A 12,697-nucleotide genomic window follows, 5' to 3' on the forward strand; every position below is an offset into this window, starting at 1 on the left:
AAACCACAAAACACAATCAACAAAATCCCCTACGAATTACACATGCCCCACCGACTATTGTGTATGCAGACACACAACACCACACAGGAGAACACAAGTAGAAAGGCATAATACAAAATGTAAGTAGTAAAATACACTTCCGATGACTGCCCTCACTACCCTATGCATGTCTCCAAATAATGTACAGGTGGAGTGGCCACCCCATACCCCGACAACAATTATGCTCAAAATACACATCTACATGAAAATCGTTACACAGACTGAGAAAATAAATTGCAAGCTCACTCCAAGAAAGATGCACAGCTCACCTCACATCTTTCCCCTTGCAAGCCTGCTCTAGCAGTATCCATGCTCCCCTCCGTAGGTGTTCAAACCAGCCTACACTGCCGAGGTGCCACGTGCAGGCATCCCACAGCACTGTTTCCTTGAATGGCAGCAAACACCTCCCCTAGCAGAATGCCTCAAAGTCATAGCAGATAACACATCCATACTCCCAATGACACCACACCATGTGCCCCCCTTAGTGTCATGCAACAACTGCAAGCCTCCCATCACTACGTCTCCCCCACACCCATGCAGTGGCACCTGCTCACATCAGGCCAATGCAATTAAAAACACCCCAACCAGTGACACCATTCATACCCAAAACTCCTCCACTGCCTTACCACTTGTTCCGGTGAGAGGTCTTTGTGATCCTTCAGATCCGGCTTTAGTCAGAATGACACTAAGATAACTCCCAAATAGAGATCACTGAGATTTTGGAAACCCATGATCTCCCTTGAAGCCTTCCAATGCCACGATTTGGCTTCCCCTGATTAACATGGCATCAGTACAGTGTAGGAAACACTGACATGGGAGCCGTTGATGGAATGTCCAGGATTACGGAAGGCCAACTTCTCATCGATTGCACTGAAGATGGGATCCGGCAGAAGGCAGCTGGGAAAACAGGCAGCAGTCAAAGAGGAAGGCAGGGCACATAGGAAACAGGCAGAAAAGAGATAAACAGACAAGAGAAAGAAAGGGGAAATGGAGGTGAAGGAGACTAGCACACAAAAGGGAGCAGGGAACAGGCAAGAAGAAGGGAAGACAGATGAGCTGGGAACTGAAGAGAGCATTGAGATGAACTGTGCAGCTGTAAACAGGTGTCCAAATGGCTGCTGGGGTACTATGCACTGTACACGTTGCTCTGGCAAATAAAAATACCAGGTCACTGGCGTGTGTCTAGTGTTCGGGTACAGGACCTCTACCCTGTTGTGGTTAGACGAACATGCCAGCCCCCAAATGGCCTGCAATGGTGTGCTGGGTGTGGTGTTGTCTGGGGAGTGCACTCCCAGAAAAAAAGTAGAAGCATCAGGAGTGGACTGCAGAGCATGGGTAGACACACCACGAAAAGGTGACTGAACAGGATGCTGCACAGCAGGCATGACACCTGCAAAAAATGTAAGCAATGGTGCACCACCCTCCCATCACCATGTGTCCCCACACTCATGCAGCCAGACAAGCTCACCTCAGGCCAAAGCAATGAAAAACACCCCGCACAGTGACGGTCTCCCTGCCACCAATGACACCTAAACCTCTGCCCCCCCTGAATGCCTTGAACCTTCCTACACAAGGTACGCCCCTGTCATGCATCCACAGCATTTCACCTGAAATAACAATCTTAGCGTGTAAAGATATGCATTGCATGAAAGTATACAAACAGTACATCATTGATTTGTGCAGCATGGAACAAGGTAGCCTGAAAAACACGGCCCACCTATTGTCAACAACCAGAAGGCCATGTTAAAGAATGTGACCATTAATGAATCGAACACAATCCCAACTCATTGAGTAATCACTGGCAGTGAAGCAAAAACATTTCTACCACAGCACGTTATGCACCATGGACACAAGGGTTAGTCTGCCCTGGGATGCAGACACATGCAGACACAAGCTGGGCCAATAATTGCCATTATGCAAGTTGTGTACACACCTAGGATGCAGTGGAGGGAAAGTGACTTCAAGTGAGGAGTTGAAGGTCTGGGGAGGGGAAGTACAAGTGTGGTAGCCAATGTGAAGGATGAAAGAGGGCAAGAGGGAGAGAAGGGACTGAGTGATGAATGTTCAGCTGCAGAGTGGAGAGATAGACCGACAGAGAGAGGAGGAGCGAGAGAGAGATGAATTGGGGAGCAAGGAGGAGTCTGGATAGTAGGGAGATAAGTAGAGAGATGTGAGCTGTTATAGCACAGGTTTGGGGGGAAGAAGGACAATAGGGGGTAACGCTGAAGTGCAGAGTGAGAAACAAAGGCCACCTGTGAAAGGGGACTTCTCAGTTTACCATCACAAAAACAACATGATCAACACACCATGGCATATAAACCAGGAAGAGATACACATTTGCAATATCCACTCAAAATAAGGCTGTTCCACTCCTACTCCAGACTCTGCACCTGTCATGATCCCTGCTTCAAAGGGGTCAGGACTTGCCTCACATCCTTGGAAGCAGGCCCATAACCTTGATCCTGGGTACCAGCCAGTCCCTATCGGGACCTGTTGGAACTTGTCCTGGCGCCAGTGGCACCAGGCTCATAAAGATGACCGGTCCCGGCGCTGGAAGCGCCGGGCTCAAAATGCTTAAGAGTGCTTGGGTGGACCTACCTGCAGCAGACCATGCTGCTTACTTACCAGCTCGATGGTCTTCAGATCCTTCTCTGCCTGGAACTACTTTTCCTGTCTGGGTGGGGCAGGAGCCACTCCCTGGAATCAGAACACAGGAACTCTTTTCTTACCTGGGCGAGGCTGTGGAAGAAGACGCCTAAGCACTACAGAAGGCTATTTAAACCACACCCGATTGATGAAACGTGCTTCGCGTTATTCTGCATCTGCAGCAGGACGCTCACCGTGTCAGCTCCAGTCTTCCTGAGATTCTTCAGCTCCAGTTCCTGTGAAAACGAATTCCTTACCTGCTAGAGATCCCATCCTCAGCTGCACCTGCCAAGACAAAACAACAGGTTAGCAGAATTCAATTCGAGAGCAGCGCTCTTACTTACCAAATACGGCGGCATCTTCCAAAGCCTTCCGCCGCTTTCTTCGGTTCCCCATCGACATCTGCAAAGAAAAGGACTTGATTAAGCATTGCATTCTTGAATTGCTTACCTGCGCTCCGCACGTTCTGAACTTCAAGAAGCGCTGCATGCCGGCATCTGCAAAACAAAGGGAGACATTTTAAGGCGCATTCTAAACCAACCATAAACTTTCTACTTACGCGCTCGCACGTTCGCCGGCATCCATCTAGCAACGCTCTCTGCATCCACGATTTGCAAGGACAAAAGAGACATTAAGGCGTGCTTTTGAAACAAACAGCAGTCATTTTACTTACGTGCACCGCGCTTCATCTTCTTCGTACATACGCGCTTGCACGATCCTGGGCACTTATTCATCAGCGTCCATTGCACCTAAACCTGCAGGACAAAGAGAGACATTAGAAAGGGTGACAGCAACCGGTCATCTTTCCTACTCACCTGCTCGCCGCATCATTCCTCTACAATTTCAATCTTGACACCCTGAGACTGAGCAAGGGACTAAATTAAGGGTGCTCCAATAACTATCAAGAAACCGCTTGTGCGGTAAATAGTGGTATCTTCCAGCATCAACCTCTGTAATCAAGAGGATTGTCAGTGAACCAGTGAAGTAACTGGTACTTGCGCCCCTGCAAAGACGCAGGATGGAGAGCCCGGCCTTAATATATCTAAGGTGAGCAAGCCACGCCCTTGGTTCGAATAAGAGGACTGAGGAAGGAGAAGTTCAGTCAATCCAGTTCCTAAATCCTTGTTCTTCCGTCTGCAGACACCTCACTCTACTCGTCCGGTACATCGTGAGAAGGGGACCAGCCCTAGGAGAAGGCCGAGATCTACGAGTCACACTAGAAGACACGGCGACAGCTCAGTCCAGCCCAGCGCCTCCGTGGAAATCAGGTGAGCATTACAGAACGCGAAGCCCACCACAAATCCTCCACCCAGGCGCAATGGAAACCTCAGATACTGACCAACTAGCCCAGTTGCTAGGGGAATTGAGAGCAGAAGTACTAGCAGCGCGCCAGGAAACGAACGCCCTAAGGAGGGAGCTAATTGTGTCCAAAGAGCGCACAGATGATCTTGCTAGACAGTTGTAACAAACGCAGGCGGGGCAAACACCGCTGCCGACCCCAGGGGGGGGTAATATCCCACCGACCTCCACTAATCCTGTACAAATTAATCTACCTGGAAATGTGCCTTTGGCTCCACCCGAACGCTTCTCAGGCGATCCCAAAAGGTTTGCAGTGTTCATCACTCAATGTCGTCTGCACTTCCTGTGTAGGCCCGCTGCATTTCCCACTGATCAGGCCAAAGTGGCACTTTCATATCTAAGTGGCAGTGCTGCAGACTGGTCAATTCCCCTGGTAACCCAGGATGACCCGATTCTTCGTAATTTTCAGGCCTTCCAGTCCAGTATGGAAAGACTATTTGCCAGACACTCTCAGGGACAGGCCTTAGATAACGAACTCCTCTCTTTACGACAAGGTAATCAGGATCTTCTGGCATATATTGCATCATTTAACAGACTGGTAGTTGAAGCCAGATGGCCCGAGGATAAAAGGATTACGCTGTTTTATAGGGGGTTGCGTGGAGAACTCAAAGATGTCCTGGCCCAAGTAGTAAATCCTCCGCAAGATTGTTCTGAATATATTGACCTGGTGGTTCAACTGGATCACAGGTTACAGAATAGGAAGGCTGATCGCTCCAGATTCGAAGCTCGGGTTTTTTCAAGACCACAGAGTTCCGCCAAAGGAGTCGATACCGTAGAACCCATGCAAATAGGAGTCGTGAAAGGGCCATTAACACAAAAGGAACGAGAAAGAAGAAGACAGCTGCAATTGTGCCTCTATTGTGGGAATTCAGAACATTTTCTTCGTGAATGCCCGGTGAAACCTGCTAAGAAGACCGTGGGAGCTTCCGACAAAAGCATCGAAAAGCCAGAATCGGGAAACGACCTCGCCCGACAAGTGTAGAGGTCCGCTTGCCGAGCGTTAAAACCAGTTCTTTGACCTCGCATTTCATCGTGCCCATGGTCCTAATAAGCCCCGAGAAGCCAGATTGTTTGCATGCCATCAAGGCATACATTGACAGTGGAGCAATCGGCAATTATGTGGATCGCGAGATGGCATCCAGGATGAATCTACCGCTCTGTCCTAAAATGGTTAAAGACGTTATTACCACAGTGGATGGTACGGAAATAGCTTCCGGACCAGTTACCCATACCACCAAGGGAGTGACGTTAGTAAGCCAAAATGGACATTGTGAGGAGATCGTGTTTGATGTGATCAAGGCCCCTCAGTTTCAAATTATCCTGGGGATCCCTTGGTTAGAAAAACACAATCCTCAAATTGATTGGCGAGCAAAGACGATTCAGTTTCCGGAATGTGCCTCCACTTGTTATCTGAAGTCCGACATTAAGCTGGCAGCAATTACATCCGAGGGTCCCCAAATGCCTCCTGAATATCTAGAGTTCCAAGATGTCTTCCAGAAAGAACAAGCCAACTCCCTACCCCCGCACAGGTCATACGACTGTCAGATAGACCTGGTACCTGGGTCCACTCCTCCATGTAGTAGGATCTATGCTCTCACCGAACCAGAAAATCTCCACCTTAGGCAGTATTTGGACCAATACCTGGCCAATGGATTTATTCGTCCTTCTAAGTCTCCAGCCTCTTCAGCTCTGTTCTTCGTTCCGAAAAAGGAAGGGGATCTCAGAACATGTATCGATTATCGCGCCCTGAATCAGATTACAGTCAAGAACAGATATCCTTTGCCATTGATCCCTGAACTTCTAGACCAAGTCAAGAATGCTCGCATTTATATGAAGTTGGATCTCAGAGGAGCTTACCACTTGGTCCGAATAAAAGAGGGCGACGAATGGAAGACGGCCTTCCGCACCAAGTATGGATTATTTGAGTATCAAGTAATGCCCTTTGGACTATGTAACGGCCCGGCCGCCTTCCAGTACTTCATGAATGACGTCCTCAGAGAACTAATTGACGTTTGTACAGTTGTCTACATCGACGATATCCTTATATATTCGTCCTCTGAGGCCGATCACCGGAAACACGTCAGGGCAGTTCTTGAGAGGCTTCGCCAACATTAACTCTTTGCCAAGCTTGAGAAGTGCGTTTTCCATGTCACAGAGGTCGAATTTCTGGGATTCATTCTGTCACCAAATGGAGTCCACATGGATTCAAGAAAGGTAGACGCTATCATTAAGTGGCCATCACCAACATCAGTGAAAGGAGTCCAAAGCATGTTGGGTTTCGCCAATTTCTACCGTAGATTCATTCCAGAATTCTCCCGAATAGTCCAGCCCATTACTGCCCTTCTAAGGAAAAACAAACGCTTTGTGTGGTCTACCGAGGCGGAGCAAGCCTTCCAAGAGTTAAAATCCAAGTTTATCTCCGCTCCTGTTTCGAGACATCCCCGCCCAGAGCTTCCTTACACCGTAGAAACCAGCGCCTCCAGTCTTGCGATGGGTGGAGTCCTATCGCAAAGAGATCCAGAAACAAACCAGTTACACCCGGTGCCTTTTTGGTCCCGCAAATTCTCGGCTCCTGAAATCAACTACACCATTACCGATAAGGAACTTCTGGCTATTAAGTCCGCCTTCAAGGCCTGGCAACACTATCTTCTGGGTGCCAGACACACAGTCACAGTGATTACAGACCATCGCAACTTACAATACCTAAAGACAGCTAAAGCTCAATCCTCCAGACAACTCCGCTGGGCACTATTTTTTGCCGAGTTTGACTTCGTCATTACATACCGACCAGGCAACAAGAACGGTAAAGCTGATGCCCTTTCCCGGATGGGAGTGGAAGAGCACATGGTCAATCCTGAACCCGTACCTATCATTCCCGAACAAAGAATCCTAGGTCTAATCGGCACACAATCCATCGAAGAAGTTGAACCCAAAGTTAAACAACTTATAACTCCAGCAGACATACAGAATTGGCATCTTCAGGGAAAAGACTTCACGGTGAAGAACGACCTATTGTACTTCCAAGAACGGTTATATCTAACCTGTGCTAGTTTACAGAATCAAGTCATCTCTTGTTATCACGACTCCCTAATGGAGGGACACCCCGGTATGGCCAAGACCTCGGAAAAGATCAAGTGTCACTTCTGGTGGCCGTCTTGGAGAAAGGATATCAGAGACTTTGTAATGTCCTGTGGAGTATGCGCTCAAAATAAAAGTCAAAAGGAGAAACCAGCAGGCCTCTTACGCCCACTTGACATCCCACCTCGTCCCTGGCATACTCTCTCCATGGATTTCATCACCGACTTACCTTCATGTTCCGGATATAATACGATCTTAGTAATCGTGGACCTATTCTCCAAGATGGCGCACTTCATCCCACTGAAAGGTCTACCGTCAGCAGCAATCCTGGCCCGGGAGTTTCTCGAAAACATCGTTTGGTTGCACGGCTTTCCTTCAGTTTTAATCTCGGATAGAGGAAGTCAATTTGTCTCCCACTTTTGGCAGAGTTGCTGTCGGTTGGCTCAAATTGATGTAAGGCTTTCAACCAGTCACCACCCCCAAACCGACGGACAGACTGAGAGGACCAATCAAACTTTGGAACAGTACTTACGCTGCATGCTGCAACAAACAGAAAGAACTTGGAAGGACATCCTTTGGATAGCCGAGTACGCTTACAATAATTCAGTCCACTCTGGAACCGGAAAAACCCTGTTTTTTCTTTTATATGGTAGCCGTCCTCGAACCTCTAATCTGGATCCACCTCAGGATCTAGGGACACCAGCAGTAGACCACCTGCATTCTGCAATCACCCAAGCCTTTAAGGAAGCCACTTCTCATCTGCAAAGGGCTAAGGAACAATACAAGAAAGGAGCAGACCAACATCGGAAGGAGGCCCCTCAATATCAAGTAGGAGATCAAGTCTGGTTATCCACCAAACATTTACCCCTAAAAGGACCGTGCACCTTCAACCCAAGATACCTGGGACCCTACTCAATCACTGGCATAATAAACCCAGTGGCAGTCAAGTTGGACTTGCCCCTCATATGAAAATGCACCCAGTCTTCCATGTCTCGCTACTAAAACCTGTGCAGCCAGAGACCCGATTGACTAAATCTCCAGAACCTATCCTAGTTGATGGAGAACTCGAGTTTGAAATCAAAAACATCTTAGATTCCAAAATCTCCAAATCAAGGCTATACTACCTGATTGACTGGAAAGGTTATGGCCCCCAGGAAAGGTCTTGGGAACCTGCAGAACATGTCCACGCACCTCGTTTAGTCAAGAAATTTCATCGAACATTTCCTAACAAACCAAGACCCCCGGAGAAGTCAAGCTTGGGAAGGGCCTTGAGGGGGGGTGCTGTCATGATCCCTGCTTCCAAGGGGTCAGGACTTGCCTCACATCCTTGTAAGCAGGCCCATAACCTTGATCCTGGGTACCAGCCAGTCCCTATCGGGACCTTTTGGACCTTGTCCTGGCGCCAGTGGCACCAGGCTCATAAAGATGACCGGTCCCGGCGCTGGAAGCGCCGGGCTCATAATGCTTAAGAGTGCTTGGGTGGACCTACCTGCAGCAGACCATGCTGCTTACTTACCAGCTCGATGGTCTTCAGATCCTTCTCTGCCTGGAACTACTTTTCCTGTCTCGGTGGGGCAGGAGCCACTCCCTGGAATCAAAACACAGGAACTCTTTTTTTACCTGGGCGAGGCTGTGGAAGAAGACGCCTAAGCACTACAGAAGGCTATTTAAACCACACCCGATTGATGAAACATGCTTCGCGTTATTCTGCATCTGCAGCGGGACGCTCACCGTGTCAGCTCCAGTCTTCCTGAGATTCTTCAGCTCCAGTTCCTGTGAAAATGAATTCCTTACCTGCTAGAGATCCGATCCTCAGCTGCACCTGCCAAGACAAAACAACAGGTTAGCAGAATTCAATTCGAGAGCAGCGCTCTTACTTACCAAATACGGCGGCATCTTCCAAAGCCTTCCACCGCTTTCTTCGGCTCCCCATCGACATCTGCAAAGAAAAGGACTTGATTAAGCATTGCATTCTTGAATTGCTTACCTGCGCTCCACACGTTCTGAACTTCAAGAAGCGCTGCATGCCGGCATCTGCAAAACAAAGGGAGACATTTTAAGGCGCATTCTAAACCAACCATAAACTTTCTACTTACGCGCTCGCACGTTCGCCGGCATCCATCTAGCAACGGTCTCTGCATCCACGATCTGCAAGGACAAAAGAGACATTAAGGCGTGCTTTTGAAACAAACAGCAGTCATGTTTCTTACGTGCACCGCGCTTCATCTTCTTCGTACATACGCGCTTGCACGATCCTGGGCACTTATTCATCAGCGTCCATTGCACCTAAACCTGCAGGACAAAGAGAGACATTAGAAAGGGTGACAGCAACCGGTCATCTTTCCTACTCACCTGCTCCCCGCATCATTCCTCTACAATTTCAATCTTGACACCCTGAGACTGAGCAAGGGACTAAATTAAGGGTGCTCCAATAACTATCAAGAAACCGCTTGTGCGGTAAACGGTGGTATCTTCCAGCATCAACCTCTGCAATCAAGAGGATTGTCAGTGAACCAGTGAAGTAACTGGTACTTGCACCCCTGCAAAGACGCAGGATGGAGAGCCCGGCCTTAATATATCTAAGGTGAGCAAGCCACGCCCTTGGTTCGAATAAGAGGACTGAGGAAGGAGAAGTTCAGTCAATCCAGTTCCTAAATCCTTGTTCTTCCGTCTGCAGACACCTCACTCTACTCGTCCGGTACATCGTGAGAAGGGGACCAGCCCTAGGAGAAGGCCGAGATCTACGAGTCACACTAGAAGACACAGCGACAGCTCAGTCCAGCCCAGCGCCTCCGTGGAAATCAGGTGAGCGTTACAGCACCACCCACTAATCCCACCTGTTGGACACCACAGTTCATAGACTCCCCTTCTAACAAATCAAACACCCTGGACAAGCCATTCCCAGAAAGGTAGTGGGGATCATGGGGTATTATGCAAACACTTCCAGGCATGACAGATAAACAGAATCTGTGTGGAGGGGATGATGTTCCACATGCATGTTCCCACAATGTACATACACATTCAGTGCAGTCATTCACAGTGCTGGATTAGAGCAACAGATTATAGAAACAAAAGTCATGCAATACATTCAAGAGGAGAGAACATACAGAGAAACAACATTAAACTACAAATGACTTATACAGGGAACACAGGCAAAGGCTGTCATGGGTCCACATTTGTAAACCAGTACAAACCTAGATGGACCAAGTGTGCTAAATGGGCCCGGTGGAGTGCATGGAGACATACGGCCATATCTGTGTTTCACTAGGCAATGTGTCGTATTCTGTTGGTCGTGTGCGTGGGTGATGTCATTTCAGATATGGAGCTTTGTGTGAATGAGCATCAGCTTGTGAAATGTTTGCGTATGTGTGAGGTGCGGGATTCAACAGCTTACAGTTGGGGATTAGCTGTTACCCACGTGGACGTCCCAGTGTTTTTGTACTGTTGTACTGCATATCTTGTAACAACGAATGAACTACATTGTAGACTACTCATGTGCACTGGCTAGTAATCGGAGGGGCTTTGATTATATCAATGGTGACAAGGATTTTCAGCTGAAAACATCCTGATGGGGGGGAGCAGTTGTCAAGTAGTAACATCGCCCTCCAAAGCTGACATTTGCCTGGGGGGAAGGAGTTGTTCCAGCCTGGCTGTTGGGACGTGGAGGTTGTCCTGTTGGCTTGGAACCAGGTCCTCAAGATGGGATCTGGTCTTGTCATCAGATCTAGACTAGGTTTGGCACCTCCTCCAGTCGCAGAGTTGTTCCAGCGAGCCTGGCTGTTGGGACGTGGAGGTTGTCCTGTTGGCTTGGAACCGGGTCCTCAAGAAGGCGATCTGGTCTTGTTATCAGATCTGGACTAGTTTGGCACCTGGTCCGGTCGCAGTGTGTTGCCGGTGGAGGTTTTGGTTGAAACAGATCCTTCCGGCCCTTGTGCAGTTCGGTGAGGGCATCTGGTAGGGTTGAGCGGTGCAAGGTCCGGCAAACAGACAGGACTGAGGTTCCTGGCGGAGTGGATGGCGCAGCCAGTCGCTCAGTGATGCTGTCCGGAGCTATTGTTTCAACAATGAGCTGTGATGCTTTCCCCCAAGCTCCAGATGCGGTGTCTGTGACTGGCCAAGGTGCATTTTTTCACGAACGAGTTGTGTTATGGGCAAAGTTTTTCCCCCGAGTTTCCGCAGGAACAACAGATGATCATGTGGATGAAGATGTCTGGGGTGAAGTGGATCTGTGTGATTACCCCGTTGAATCAAATGAGTCGGTGAGGTTAAAAACTGTGGATGATTTTGCTTCCTATGTTGACATTCCTGACCTGGAAGGAAGCGTTGCTTGTGGTATCGGTGCTGTCAGGGATGTATCAGTACAAGGCACAAGTGGGGACGTTTCCGTTTTAGGATGACGGGAGAGTTGATGACCATGATAGTTTTGGCGAGATATATCTGAGGCCTGCGAACATGCAGATGCAGGAACAATTTTCGATGGGTTTTATATCCTCTGGTGCTTCAGGAAATGTTGGAAAAGCCTTCAAAGGGCATGCAGTTTCCAGAATGCAGGAAGCTGATTGAACGGTTGCCGTTCGGTCCAAGTGGGCATGCTCGTCGGTGTGTGCATACTGTGATGCAGTGGACTGTGGGGTCAGGAACTGTTGCCAGAGGTGTTGGGATATACTGGAGAAGGCAAAAGAATTTGACCCAGGTTTGGTCGACTTCATTGCTGGATTGGAGGCTCTATCTTTAACTGAGTTGTAGAGATTTTGGATTTACGGGTGGATAGTGTATTTCTGCCATAATCTCATTTTATTTTACAGGTGGGGAAATGTCGGACATTTGGACTGGTGGGTTGGTGTATTGATGCCATTTAGTGTTATATTGTAATTGTTATGATATGTCTCTTTATCTTTCAGGTGGGAAAAGTTTGGAACTTCTGGACTTGTGAGTTGGCAGACATTTGGACTGGTGGATTGGCGTTTAGAAGTCATTAGTGGTTATGTAGTTCTGCCTTAATGTCGGACTTTTGGACAGGTGGGTTGGGTAGCAATGCCATTTAATGTTATGTAGTAAATGCTATGGTATCTTCATTTTATTTTTCAGGAGGGGAAATGTTTGGGATTTTGGATTTCTTTGTGGGGGATGTTGGTAAGTAATGTTTTAAAGGAAAATGTTAGAATTTCGGGGAGTGGATGCAAAACGTAAGGGTTATATCAAATTATTGCCATTCTAACTTTTAGGGCAAGGGTGGTTTGGTTTTTGGGTGTGTAAATGTGAGTACGTATGATTTGACATCTATAATGCCTATATGTTGGTGTGTGGGCATATTGATAAGTGAATGGTCCAATATCAGTCTGTTTTGTGGTGCGTTAGGGTAGTTTTTAACCGTTTCGTGAAATATGATGCAAAGTGTTTTCTTCCGGTGGTAGGTTCGTGGGAGTTTGTTTGTGTGACATTTGTGTGGTGTATGAAACGTGCACGTTGTTGTGCTATGCTTTCTCAGTGTGGTTGAGCAGTGAGGTGCTGCAAAGGTGATTAAAGGTGCAGTGAGGTGCTGTGAAGGGTGATTTAAGGAGCAGAGAGTTGCTGC

The sequence above is a fragment of the Ambystoma mexicanum genome, chromosome 7p (assembly GCF_040938575.1).
Source record: "Ambystoma mexicanum isolate Mex_15411 chromosome 7p, UKY_AmexF1_1, whole genome shotgun sequence".
Taxonomy (NCBI): domain Eukaryota; kingdom Metazoa; phylum Chordata; class Amphibia; order Caudata; family Ambystomatidae; genus Ambystoma; species Ambystoma mexicanum.